This window comes from Chelonus insularis, unplaced genomic scaffold, assembly GCF_013357705.1.
Source record: "Chelonus insularis isolate UGA/USDA-ARS -01 unplaced genomic scaffold, ASM1335770v1 contig_146_pilon, whole genome shotgun sequence".
Classification (NCBI taxonomy): Eukaryota; Metazoa; Arthropoda; class Insecta; order Hymenoptera; family Braconidae; genus Chelonus; species Chelonus insularis.
In genome coordinates, this window is record NW_023276387.1 from 882,950 (window position 1) to 897,737 (window position 14,788).

The 14,788-nt window shown below is 29.4% G+C and overlaps 1 protein-coding gene across 4 annotated transcripts in view; it reads left to right on the forward strand.

The window, feature by feature from the left end:
- The window catches only part of LOC118063746 (uncharacterized), a 39,612-nt gene that overhangs the window by 13,105 nt on the left and 11,719 nt on the right, over window positions 1–14,788 (forward strand). Inside the window, exon 1 of one of the 4 annotated variants that reach the window (XM_035077899.1) lies at window positions 8,039–8,802. The exons of the other annotated variants lie outside the window; for them this stretch is intronic. The gene's annotated coding sequence lies outside the window, so the exon portion shown is untranslated. Of the gene's footprint in view, window positions 1–8,038; window positions 8,803–14,788 lie in introns of those variants that run through there. 4 annotated transcript variants of the gene reach the window in all.

Sequence of the window (14,788 nt, forward strand, 5' to 3'; positions counted from 1 at the left end):
AAATGCATCAGAAGCAAGACGAGAAAAAAATAATGGAATTTTAGTTAAAAAGTTAAACTTAGGGATGGGTAAAAATACATTTGTACAGCATATCTTAATTACGAATTAATTAATAATTTTTTCCTTCAAACAACTGAATTAATTATTCAAATTATTTCTGATAGAAACTTGAATTATTTTAGTTACTTTACAAGACACCATTTTTACCCCGAAAGTAAACGAATTACTCAAGGGTATAGACGATACTGAATTAAAGCATCTGAGGCCACCTACACAATTACTATTCCCCCATAAGTCACAATTGGACATCAGAGCTTAAGGCTATGTGCCTTACCGCATTATCTTCTTATTTTATTCGCATTGTCTATAATTTTCGAGTTCTGGTCGAAGCTTGAGACTGTGAATAATGGCAAAATCATCCAACTAGTTGCCTTAGGCAACATCTAAGCCGGACATTTTGCACCTGCCGAATTTTTTTCCACTTAAAAATCCCCTCTTTGTGTTATTACCCATTTTTTTTTTTATTTTGTTATTGAAAAATTTCACTGGAATAAAATATTTAAACTCACAGTCATTTATCATTCGTTAACTAAGACTCTAGATCTGGATCTTAATCTCATGTGAAAAAATTTTAGAACGTGTAAAAATGTAGTTTGGAAGGATTTTTAGGCAGGGGGAAAAAAATTACACAAAGAGGAAAAAAATTATTTTTTAATGATAATGAGATTGAAAAAATGTTTTTGTTGAACAAAAAAAAAAAAAAGGTTTCATTGGGTAGAAATAAAATTAATTATTTGGAATAAATTACAGGATGTTTACATTTGTAAATAATTATCAGTTAATTATCAGTTGTTTTTTTTATCAATAATATAGTCAGTGAGGAAAGGAAAAATGCAATAAAAAGTATGCAAAATGTGATTTTTTTAATGAAAAATGTGGAAAAAATTCAAACGATTATCTATCTGTTTCCTTTTGTCATTTTCTTATTCCCATAAACCGGTCTCGTGTACCTACTGCTCTGGGCAGCAAAATTGCTTTGAGATGCAAATTCTCATGGATATGTGGTGTCTAAGTTACCTCAAGATATGCCGCAACATCATGTTTTCTTACCTCTAGGCCTATTTTTTTTTCTTTTCTCTTCATTTTATATATTTCAAAAATTATTTCAAGTATTTGGAATTAATAATGAATTGAAACACTCGTTACAACAAGGATAATAAACAGGAAAAAATTTTTGTAGCTTTATTTCACTCTTGACTTCTACATGGATTTTATTTTCAAGGTTCATAAATTGCATTTTTTTAGTATAAAAAAAATTTTTCACGTTTCTCATTAAATCTTAAAAGTAATTCAATCATTCATTTTTGAAGTCATCATTTTTTCTTATCAATAGAGGTTAATAAATTAATTTAAACTATGAGTCATACTCTAGAACATATTAATTATAGTGATGTCTTGATTAAAAGATATAATAAATAATTGTTTATGATAGGCTTATTGGAATGAAAGTGATGGAGAAATTTTTATTTTCAAATTCATAAAGTTAGGGTAATGAAGCTTGAAATGATCACATTACCGCACGCCGTGCGGTAATATTGTCACAAGAGTTTTTACATAAAAATAACATGATTGAAAATATTTTTTCTGTAATAAAATTAATCTTGCACTCCTGTCACGATATTCTATTACTGTTTAATTAATTAAAATACACCAAAAAGCGATTAACTTTTTATTTATCACAGACACTAAGATTAGAATTTTTATATTTTCCATCCATCAAATTTAAAATAAAAACAAACGTTTAACTCAAAGAATAACATTAGAATAATAACGTATTTTCATAAAACATAATTAAAATTATTTACCTATTATTGTTGAGAGGGTATAGTATACACCGACTGCTAATTGAGAGTAAAAAAAAACCGTCAGAAAAAAATAATAAAAGCCCAAGCACAGTGAGAATAAGAAAAGACAAAAACAAACGATACTTATAACGAAAAAGAAGAGTAAAAAAAAATGAACATCAAAATGGAGTTAAATAAAAGAGGAACAACAGCAAAAAGACGAAAGGATTGGTGTGCAGGAAAAGGGTCTCAGCGCCTCCGTGTGCCAAGATAAACCGGCTTGATAAATAGACTCGGATACGGCAGGCAACACGCAGTTTGTAACGGATAAATAAATTTATTTGTTCCTTAGCAGTTTATACCTCCTCCTCCTCCTCCTCCTTCTTCTTCTTCTTATATAGTTTTATATACTGTATCGAAGACTTGTCTTGCATCATCGGAAATGTTTCGGTTATTGAACTTTAAACATTACCGCATTGATACAATAAACATCTTATACAAATATAAATAAATGTATAATACATGGTAAATATATACAATTTTATTATCATTCAAGTAATATGTATGGTATTTAATTAATGCTAATTAATTATTACGTTAAATGTTATTATATATTATATTGAGTTTGATAAAAAGAGTAAAGAATTACCAGACATCGAGAAAATCTTATCAGCCAAAATGACTCGTAAATTCCTTATGATTGCTATTACATATTTTAAAAGCTTTTCGGGTTCTCACATCTTCTTCCTGCCTGACTACTTTTTTATCGCGCTATTTTCGGCTCGTTATTTTATTGCAATAGCAGTCATTTGATTCTATTTATTATTACTTCATACTTTGATCGAAAATTTTATTTTCTAAAGCTTTTTTTTTAAAAAAAAAAAAAATATTATGTCACACAAAATTAGGGGTGCGCATGCTCACTAATCAATTCGCTTCACTTGTTATAATTATTACAATAAGAAGTATAAAAAATCATGCATAAAATATATATGGCCAATTTCCCCCGTATGATTGTACATAATTTGTTCCCTAGGCCTAGTGTATTCCCCCGCCTTACACTCATTGGTCCTTATGACTTGTAAATTTTGGTAGTGGGGAGAGAAGAAATTGCGTCATTGGTGGTAGGCTTGATACAGTAATAGAAGTGTTGTGGTATTGGGTGTTATGCTACACAGGGGTTCTATTGTATTCAAAATTAGGGTTCCAGCCCCAAAAATTAAATACAGATAATCTCTTGACAGTAAGACCTTCGTTTTGGTTAGGAAATGAACCTCTCTATTGCCAGACTTTGACATGGTGACTATAGAAATAAAGGTGGTGGGGAAAGATTGAATAGTCTTATTATAATTATTTATATAAAAAAAGAAATACAAAAGTTCAAACGTCCTTTCTTTATTAGCACAATGAGTCAGTTAACTTACGACAGTAAGGATTTCATTGTTACTTTCGTTGGACAAATAAAATGGAGCTCTAATGTTGCATTCTATCTTTTTAGTATCTCTTAGGATGCTCTTGAATATTCTTTCAAAAATTTCAGTCATGTTAGACAGCCTTTGTTTAGAAGCTTTATTAACCGAATTAAAATTAGCTTGTATAAATCATGATAACTGAATTTCGAAAAGCAACATGACAAGAAGTTGATCTGAATTCAATTAAATTCCTTTCGGATTATATTGACGTTAATACGCTTCGATTGAGACCTCAACGATGTCAATATTATTTTTTTTTGTATAAGATTTCGTTCAAGAAAAATGGATCATATAAAACTTACTTACTTTTATTTCGTTTAAAAAAATGGCAGCAACCTTGAAATATTGAGAAACATTTTGTTTGGCTTCTGAACATGAAGAAGTGCATAATCATTTATTCTTATTCAATGTTTACTAATTATTTACGATACTAAATAATGAATTTAAAATTTATTATCATCAACATGAGTAATTTTTAATGATTATTTTATCGATTTATTTTTTTTCAAGATAAAAAAATAAGCGTATTATTTAAATTGTGTTGTACATTGTTAAATGAAAACAATAGATTCAATCAATTGTTTTTTTATCTTCATTATTGTGTTACCTGATGGAACATTATTATTTAATCAAAACTAATCACGTAAACATCATAAAAACAATTAAAGACTCATTTCTTTTAAATATCAATTTATTATTCAGAACACACTTCATTATAACTTATCTAAATTATCTAATAGAAATAATTGCTTTAATTAAAGATGCAAATTTACCTTGGAATAAATGTTTTTTATGTTAGGTATTGTTCTTAAATTCAAACAACAAAATTTTCGAACAAAATCATTAACATTTCAATGAAAAGTCTAATTATAATTTAATTGAATTTTTATTGTTCTTCTTTTCTTGCGTTATTATCAGATATTTTGACACAAATATTAAGCTGGTAAGAATATTTCTTTATTTATTTTAATGAATGTGTCAGATTAATAAGGTTGTATCACGTGTCAAGAATCATGAAGAAACAGAAAAAAAAAGTAATTAGTAGAGCGTAAAAGAAGTACGCAAAATTATGTTGTAAAAGTTAAAGACATTGTTTCGGGAATTATAAAGAAAACGTGAGATCGCCAACAGTTGCAAGTGCTGCTCGGCCATTTATTTCCGCTTGAGTTGGTGCTCCTTGAGGCGTGTCCGGTGGCAGTACGCCGCGTTCTCGGGGTCCTCAGGTTCATAAATCACGTGTTTAAATGCTTAAGATTGCCACAAATGTGGCTCTCTCGTTAGCTAATAAAACCCCCCAAGGTGAAAAAATTAATTTTTTATTTCTTTTACTCTGGATAAATAATTTTTTAATAAAAAATTTTAAAAAATCCAATTTGTGCTGTGTTTTAAGAAGTGTTGACAATAAAGAAAAGGTAAATTTAATTTAATTATTAAGAATTGAAATAGAATATAATTAAATATTAATTTTTCATTAAAAAAATTTTTAGACCTTAGTCCCAATAAGGCCTTATTTGTAAAGTTTTCAATAATTGTAAGGCCCAGTTTGGGTTTTATTAAATATTGATTAAAATGTTTATTAATAATAAAATTCTGTTTAAATGATTTTTGTAGAAAAAGAAAGATTTAAAAATACCAATTTGTCGTGGTGATTTTTTTCTTACTTTTGGTTTAAGGTTTTTTCTTGATTTCCTTATTCTTTTTTTTTGTTATCAAAAAAAAAAGTGTGATATCAGACGTGGATCATCATAGTATGATAGTTGAAGCGTGAAAGACGTGTTTTGACTGAAAAATAAATCTTATCAAGCGGCATCTAAACGTGTCTCCTGTCTTCGTTGATGTAAATAATACTTAAGACACAGGTTTTGTAATATATTTAAAGTGTTTGCCGGCATCAATTGATCCAATAGAAATATTTTTGATACTTAAAATAATCGTTTTATATATCCGGTCTTCATTCAAGATTCAAACTTGAATAAGAGAAAAAAAATCTTCATCGATTTACAAATTTTTTCAATAAAAATTTAAAATATGACATATATTCTTAATTCTATTATAAAAATAATTTTTTTCTAACTCATCTAACGAATTTAATTGGTTAATAAATATTTCTTATAGAAAACTTATATTGAGATAATTATTATCACTTGGGTATTTAATGATTTTCATAATTTTTTTTAATTATTAAAAAAAGAAATAATTTGAAAATTATTCTTTTTTCATTGATCTTGATCGAAGCCCATTACGATAATAGTCGTGATAATTATACCCACATGATGCTATAAATACATATGTTATGCTTTCAAAAGAAAAAATGACGACCATGCAAGCTAATCGAGCGTATGACACGTATGCTAAACACGTCATTGGTCTCCATCATTTGCAAAACGTTTGAAAAGACCAGAAATTGAGATATTATGTCTAGACTTTTTAAGTCCTTTGTGTGTAAATGAAGCCTACATTTATTGTTTCCGGCTCGATCAAAAATAACTACTCTAGTCATTGATTTGGAAAAAATGTAGAATATTATAGAAATTCCAATACCACACATTGTTTCACAACTACTTTATCTTTTGGAATTTTTTCACACCACTTCCGATCACTTAAAGCACCTTCTACTTGTTTGTTTAGAATCGGAAAAAAGTCATCTTTCAAATGATCAACAGTGTGCATAATTTAAATAAATGGTTTCTGCGCATATAAGTCGATAAATTGGTGAACGGCTATATCGATAAACCCACATGACAATCAATTGTAGGTTAGAATGATGAACGATGATGTTTGAGATCGAATATCTCAAAAACGAGGCCGAAATTTAAAAAAGTGAGGTGACCAAAATTTTCCTTAGATTTCAGAGAATAAATTAGTTCCTATGAAGTATATTCGAATTTTGAGTTACTGAGAAGATATAACCTATTTCTAGTGACGACCGATTACAATAAATTTCGTTAAGAAACGTAGAAAATCCCCTATTCCAAGTGATGTAATGACATTCTTTATCAATCCTATTTTGAATTGTACCAAGACTAGACCAATTAATTTAATCGCCATAAATTTTTAAACTCAGCCATCAGAAATTCAAAAAACATGATTATATTTCTCTTTTTTGTTGTCCTGATGAAGAATGAAGATATGGATTGCTAAAAGCTTCTGATAAATAATAGATACGTTGGAATAATGTGATTAACAATGAAATAAAATAATATTACGACAAGTTCATTAACACTGAGATAATTAAGAAGTTTTTGAAGTAATACATTATCCTGCTTTTACCACCTGGTTTTGTAGATAAAAGCGAGACAAAGTAATCAGATACTTAAATTATGAGAAACGTAGCGAGACGCAGGAGTTTTTTTTATTTAACTGAGAAAGGCTCAAGTAAACTCTAGAATAGACAGACATTACTTGGACGTTTACACAACTCATTAACGTGGTATTACTTGAAGGCTAAGTCGAGTTTTACTGAAGAGTGCTGGACGAGTTTGTGTAAAAATAAATATAAATAAATGAAATACAGTAAATTTTTTTTTTATTATTTTTATTTTCAATCAATAGTGTTTTATATATAAATATTTGAATTGATTCTATACGCAATGAATGGCGCCAAGAAAACATTAACGTGTTTTCTTTGCGACTATTGAGTCGTCTGTAAAAAATGATAGTTATTAATTATTCGTGCGTGGTAATAAATAAGTATAAGCAGTATGTTTATTTATTAGGAGATAAAAGAGTAAGACGCAAGGCTTAATAGAATATTTTATACAAATTTCATTTGAATTAATATAAACAACTGAGGTAATATAATCGTTACATTTCATCTCAATACTTTTCGTGTTGTAGTTTTTTCAACATTGCGACCGAGATATACATGATAAGGTATGTTAATGTATGTATCACAAATTATATTCATTTATCAAATGGTATCTGTGTACTTAGAGACTGTACTTGCTACTCTAATGTGGAGATGTAAAATGATACTAATGAGAAATCATAAAACAAGTTATTGGTACATATGGCTAATTTTTGCTTTCGAATCATACAAATGTCTGTGTTTTAATTATTTTTATGGTCTCATGGCATTTATGATTTTTATTGAATTTATCTCCAATTTATATCTCTTGGACATAAAAAATATTTTTGAGAAAAATTAATTAGTGGATTGTAAGAAAAATTAAGTAAAAGTTACCCTGGAAGATAAAAATTTTCACGTGGTCCCAGAGTATATTTTACTATTCTTATATGCGCAGAAACTATTAATTTTAATTATGCGCATCTCCGTTGATCAATTGGTACACTGTATAAAATTGTACCAGGACTAGACTATGATCCTCCTTAAAGCCTTATTTAACCATAAAACATGGTTTACACTTCTGATAGCTTTCACAATTTTTTCCCAACGATCTAGTGGACGAAAAAGGCTTACCAGCCACATCTAGAAATCCGTCAGAATGTGATTAACATACTGAAACTATTTTCGAAATGATTAAAAAATTTTCAAGCTTCGAAATATCTCTTTTCAATGAACAACGAACAAACTAAACAAAGAATTATGACTACGCATACGCACAGATCCTTTTTTTCTATTATGGTGCTTCTGCGCATGCGTAGTCCTAATTCTTAGCCCTTATTCCTTATTCTATCGAATTTTGTAAAAACCATTTCCTACAGCAATATTTTTTTTTTTAGTGTTGATATTAAAATCTTTAATTAATAGAAGACCTTACCATTACTCCTCTTTTTTCATTTACAAGTCATATTTTCTTATTAGGTGCTTGGTCAGACAAAACAAATGACACCTCATGACGTGATCATTATTGTAAATCAGTTGCTTAATCCATTGAATCAAGAATGAGGGAACTGAACTGTGTTCAAGTCATAAACAAAAATTGCTCTGATAATTAATGTGTGTAGATCGAAAGTAACGGTAATACAACATCTATTATTGAATAACAAATCGATATAATACTCGAGACTATACTTGTCACGCGTCACTGAAGCCAGCGCATTCATACACCTTTAGAACACCGAGCAATGTATTTTACGCGTGGCTTATCGCTCCGTGACAGTCATGATAAATCAATGCTACAAATGAGAAAATGTAGTCAAACGTAAAGATTTATTCTATTCATTGTCCAAAGACACTTTGTGTGCTCGTTACTACCAACTAATCGTATAAAGCCGCATGACACTTCGAAAATCCGTACGGTTATTTTAATTAAAAATATATTTATCATTTGTCATCTCAATTATTCCTTTTTTCGATTCAATTATTATTCAAACTCAATTAAATGTTTATCAATCACAAAAAAAAAAATTGTGTCTCATTTGATTTAATAAATATTTCATTTGAAGCGAAATGCAGTTATTTTTAGTGAGTTTCAAAAGCAGTGACATTTCTTTAATATCTCGATGGAAAAATAGGTGATTAGTTCCAACAGTCTAGTGTTATCAGTAGTGAGTGTAAAAAAAAAAAATTAACATTTATTGGAGTAAGTATGTAAAAGAATTTAATCGGAAATATGAAAACACAATATTGCACTCAATTAAGCTCCATTAATTCATTTAATTCACATTAAATAATTATTTCCAATGATAATTAGTTGATATTTACATTCAAACTAGTCCCATTTATCTACTGTTTCATTCATGTGATAGACAACTTTCGTTGGATCATAATATGTGCATTTCTATATTTTTTTTTTTGCAGTCGGGTTTATTCGACACTCATTCTGATAAGATTAGCTAAAATATTTTCGGAGAATTAATTGATAAAAATTCGGACTCTTTTATTTCGAATGGCTTGGGAGTCACAGTTAAAGAATAAGGCAAGAGAGGGTGGTAAAGGAAGGGCTATATCAAATTTTGAGGTTATTTATGATGAGGTAATAATTCAAAATAATTTTAAATAGGTTTAATACACCAGTGAGCGAACGGTTAAGGTTATTCATCATTTCATTGGTCACTAAAAAGTACATTAATAACTAATTTATGAATAAAACTAAAGTTTTCTATGGACAAAGATACATGGGATACGAAAACAATTATTGGGACAATGAGGGATATTTTTTTTATTATTTTCTTTATTGTTTATTATTGAGTACTTTTAAACCACCTGGGAAAAAATTTTTGTATGTGATTAAAAATAATGGATAGAGGTCACTGTGGGTCAATGTCGAATTTTGCGTGGGTGGAGGTAAATTGAAAAGGCATGAAAATAGGTTAGGTTAGGTTTATTCATAAAAAAGACATTTCTTTATTAAAAAAATCTATTATAAATACAGATCTTCGGATACACATTTATAAAGGAATAGATATATTGAAACAACTAAGTTTTGGTATATTATAGTCAGGAGCTAAAAAAATGCAACTCTGTTATTATTATTATTTTGCTTAATAATAGTCATAATCACTGTCTGCTAAGTTGTCTGTCCAAAGATTTGGCAACACTGTCAGAAACATTTTGTCGACGATCCAAGTCCTGAGATGTTCCTGAAAAAAAATTCATCAATTCGTAACATCCTGTTAGATATTTAAAAAGAGTAACTGTCACGATGGTGATAAAAGAAAAAATATCCATTTTTATCTTTTATTCCTCGTTGAATAATCAGGGAGAATATGAAATTCGTTCCTTCCGTCTACCAAATTCGAAACGTCACATTTCGATTCGTCGAGGGTAGTCAAGTATGAATATAATATTAAATGAAGCCCTTCATAACATTGTCACTGAGAGAATTATGCTGAAGCTGATCATCTTTCTGTAGACTGTAGCTTAGTAAAATGGTATGATGAAGAGAAAAGAATGCATCCAGTGAGAAAAGGTGGATATAAAATAAAATAAGTTAAAATTTGCACAGGATGTTAATGCCTCAAGGGGCGCGAAAGAAAGCTTAACATGTAAGAACTTGACAGCAGTCTGACAGTGATGATTATTGTCTTGCATATCTCATTTTATTATGAAAAATATTTTTTTCATCTTTTAATCAAAAATCTTGACATCAGATTTAAGATTCTTTTGGGCATCGAATCGTGATAGTATTTATGTTCCTTTAATAAATATGTTTATTACCGCCTTCAGTTGGTTAATTTTTAAATGAAGTAAATACATAAAAGAAACTTATGGTTTGTAAATATTACAAATATCCATATGCGTAGGTTTATACTACTTTTCAGGATAGTTTTGTCTTTGAAGCACAGTAATTCTTGATGATAAAATGAAGTAATCATTGTCAACAGCTACTACTATTTTGGAACCTTCTCATCAAGAAATACATAGAAAAAAAATTTTCTACCCTCAAATGTGCCAAAATATGTCCATCGCTAAATTATTTAAAAAAAGAAAAAAATGATTCTTTTGATAATCCCGAGTCTGATAATTTCCAAGAAATTTTTGGTACTTCATCATCAACAAAATATGACCATTGCGGTTCGTGGGAGTAAGGTTTTGTGGTATGAAATCTGTAGTGTGATAGAATTCTTCAAGATAATAAAAAAGGTGTCAGACTCATAACCCACTGTCTGCCACTAAACGAATGACTTCTGTAAAAGTTTATGGTATTTATGTCATAAACTTTATGAGATTCACAGGCCTACCCACAAGCTAACTTGATCTATAGCCAAGCGATTCTTTGATTTGCCGCTCGATTAAAATATAAATTTGCCACTGGGTCTCGAGCACGCGATCACGAACACAATACCACCAGGCATCGTAGACCAAACTTACCACCTACCTTTTTTAGGATAAATAAAATTTTTAAACACTTCTTTTCGATGAAATGACTATCATGAATGCTTCCAGTGTCAACAATAAGTCTTATTTGCATTTCTTATCAGCAATGTCAGCAAAAATAGTTTAACGAAAGTCGTTTTATCTAGAAGTGTAAAATGAATAATTTAAAGAAATGCTATTATTAGAGTGATTTCAAGAATAACCTTCACGTGAGGAGTAAATCAGTTGAAATACAATGAAAGAATGGCTTCTTTTTTTGGTGTGATGTTGAGTCTATAGAACGAAACATTTTGTACTAAAGGGAGTTCCGCTGTAATAATAAAAAAACTTGTGATTTTATGGACCTCAAGGAATTCTTTGATGTTTTGACTAGAGTTTGAGCACAAAGAATTTGGTAAGTTGGAAAATTTTTCCTAGGGATAAATTCATTTTAGCTGATTCGTATTAGTGAGATTTGAGTGTAAAACATTGTAAAAAGAAGTAAAGAATTCACATCCTGGACAAACCAATTGTTTCATCATCCTCAATAAGACAATATCAAATGTCTATCGGCACATAAACAAGTGTCATTCATTGTTCAATCAATCGCCTTGTACCCGTGTCAAGAGTATAACAATATATTTACATAAATCACATTTTTCCTTTTGCTTTGTCAATGGCTTCCAGTTAAATGTTTTGTCGACGCCTCCATATTCTGTCTTCAATATATTGTAAATCGTACTTACTTTTCTTTTGTGTTTTCTTTTGTGCAACTATTTTAATTACGGTGATAAATCAATCTACTTCTTCAATTATCTGACAATTCTTTAGCTCATTAATCGACATAAAAATAGTTTTCTTTCATTGTTTTGATAGAATATTACACAAAATCACTTGGAAATGAATCGTATTTATTTGTTCAAATGATTTATCTGAAATTTATCGCATGGTATTTTGTTTCAGTGCAAGTATTAATATACCTTGTCCAGAAGTTGATTTTAATTTCAGTACTCGTAATAAATAAAAAGTTAATAGCTTTCTGGCGTAATTTGATTAATCAGATAGTCACAGAGCATCGCGACAGGAATGCAAAATTAATTTCATAATAGAAAAAACATTTTCAATCATGTCATTTCTACGGAAAAACTTTCGTGACAATATTACCTCACGGCGTGCGGTAATGTGATCATTTCAAGCTTCATTACTCTAACCAAAGATAAAAAATTATTCCATTATTAATATTCTCATGCAATTAATCCTAAAAAAAAATTTGAAACAAATACATATAGATGTAAATGTTAAGATGGCGCCCTTCCTCGAATAACCTCTAAAAGAAAAAGTGTTTTTATTTCAAACAAATTTATTGAAACATTGAAAATAATCTCTGTAATAGTCTTAATGTTGATAAGTTGAATTAAATCGATCTCCATAAGATTTCGAAATTTTTTTTGAGGTCTTATCTGCAACTTTGATTTGATTTCAAACAAGCAATAAAAAGAGTAACATACGCTGATTGCTAATGCCAATCAGATATTATGGATTATAGCGGAAATCCGTATTTATGCAGATTTAAAGTCACTGGTTGCACAGATATATGGACGGTGACATTCAGATTGTGATCTCATTGCAATCCGCAGTATGTCAGACATACCGTGAAACGTTGAATACAAATTTTCTCATTAATTTTCAAGAAAAGATATCGGTCTCATGGTTATTACGATTATCACGACATAGGCATCGCACATGCGAGACCAATCGAATGCTTTTTGCACTCGATAGCTAAAAAGGGATGATAGTCAATAAGTGTCAAAGCCATTATGAGAAATGCAAATGAGTGCTAAGCTGTCGTATATCAACTGTAAAACTATTTGTCAGAATATACTACTTGTGTCTAACAAACATTAATCGTGCAATCAGATCATGCTGTCGTTCTATCATTTGTCAAAGGAAATTGCTTTGAAGACTAGAGGTAAATACAACTACTGCAACTGTTTATCGCCATTTTTTTGATGTTTTATGCTATCTAGTTGCCACTGATTTATTTTATTCGATAATTATTTTAAGAAACAAAAATCTATTATCTAATTAATGTTCAAATTTACCGTTTAACTCAACAGAGTATACCAATTACTCCCATATTTCAAATTACAGCCATTTTTTGTTCATCATAAACACTAAAAAACGCATTTGGTGTGTGTGACAAATTTTTGCTTAACGATAAGTCGCGAATGAATTAAGCTATCGACTTCAATCAACCGACATTCTATACGTATTAATATCAAGTTAATGTGAAAAAAATTTCATTAAAATCGGTCCAGCCGTTTTCGAGTTATTCTAAAAAAAACTGATATCAATTATTGTCAAAAATTTCTTATTTATAATGAGAAATTACAGGTCGCGCCCTCTAGACCATACTAATTGTTATTCATAAATATAACATCATTCTAATTTTAACGATGTACATCTCTATTAACCACTGTAACATGCAAAGAGTGTTACCAAATAAATTGGGCCTGATAGGGCCAAAAAACTTCGTCAGAAATATTTTTAATGGGTCCACTTTTATCTCCACCCTATTTCATTTATTAAATTGATCAATAATTCCTGGACTAAAGTAACTTCGAAGTCAAAATATATTTAGTTATTTATTCATAAAAGATTTAATTGAAATTTCTGTTAATTTGTTGAAAAGATTTATTGCAAAGTATGCAAATATGATGAAATTAAGATAGAGTTTAAGATGGTGAGTTAAAAGAAGGAGAAAAAATAGAAGTGATTTAATTAATGAAACCTCGTCTTCAGTTCACGATCTCCAGTCATGTAAGGTCGAAACGACAACGGTGGTCCTTATGTTGTAAGATGTAGCATGTATATTGATAGTCCAGGTAAAACCGGCTCATTCATGGTCTTGTTGAATGAGTTTCAAATAAAACCAAATTTATTTTTCAATTTCTAAAGAATTACACACCAAAATAAAATAAAATTCATTAATGATTTATTTTTCTAGAGCTTCAGTATATTTTGATGTTTTTACATAGTGTTTGTTTAACACTGTAGCAGATAAATCACTTAATTTAAGTTGTTACATTTTTTACCCTCACAATCTAATTAATCTCATAAATTAAAGTGAGAGATTACTTGGCTTTGATGTATCGAGTGAGTTATGTGGAAACTGAGAGATGTTAAGTGTGGTTAAGTTTGCTTGTTGAGACCAATTGTTGAAACTCTGTCGACTGACATTGTGGTCGAGTAAATCATCAAACCACAGAAAAAAATAAAGATACAAAGTGAGAAAAAAGTATTGTAATAATATCTTTTGGAGACAGAGCTAAACCACAAGATGTGTTATGAGATTATAAAAATCTTAAGAATAGAAAAAATTGTTTTTTCTGTATTATTCCTTTGTCAACACCCTTAGGAACGTCTTTAATATATAAAGCTAATATTATAGAGCTGTACATTCGTTTACGCATGCGCAATAGATCATTTTTAGTTAAACTTTTGATTGCGCATGCGAAATAAACTTTTTTTAGCTTAACATAGGTTTGCGCATGTGCAAACGAAAAAATAATGAAAACATTTAAATAGTAAAATTTTGAAGTAAAATATAAATGGAATATAATTTAATGTAAATCTAAAAGATGGATAGAAGTGAAAGAGCATGTTGGATCCAACTCTCAGCTTACCTACTGGAATAAAATTACACGATACAGTTGGTCTAAATTACATGTGGTCCTTCCAATTATCCTATTAGAAAATAATATTATAAA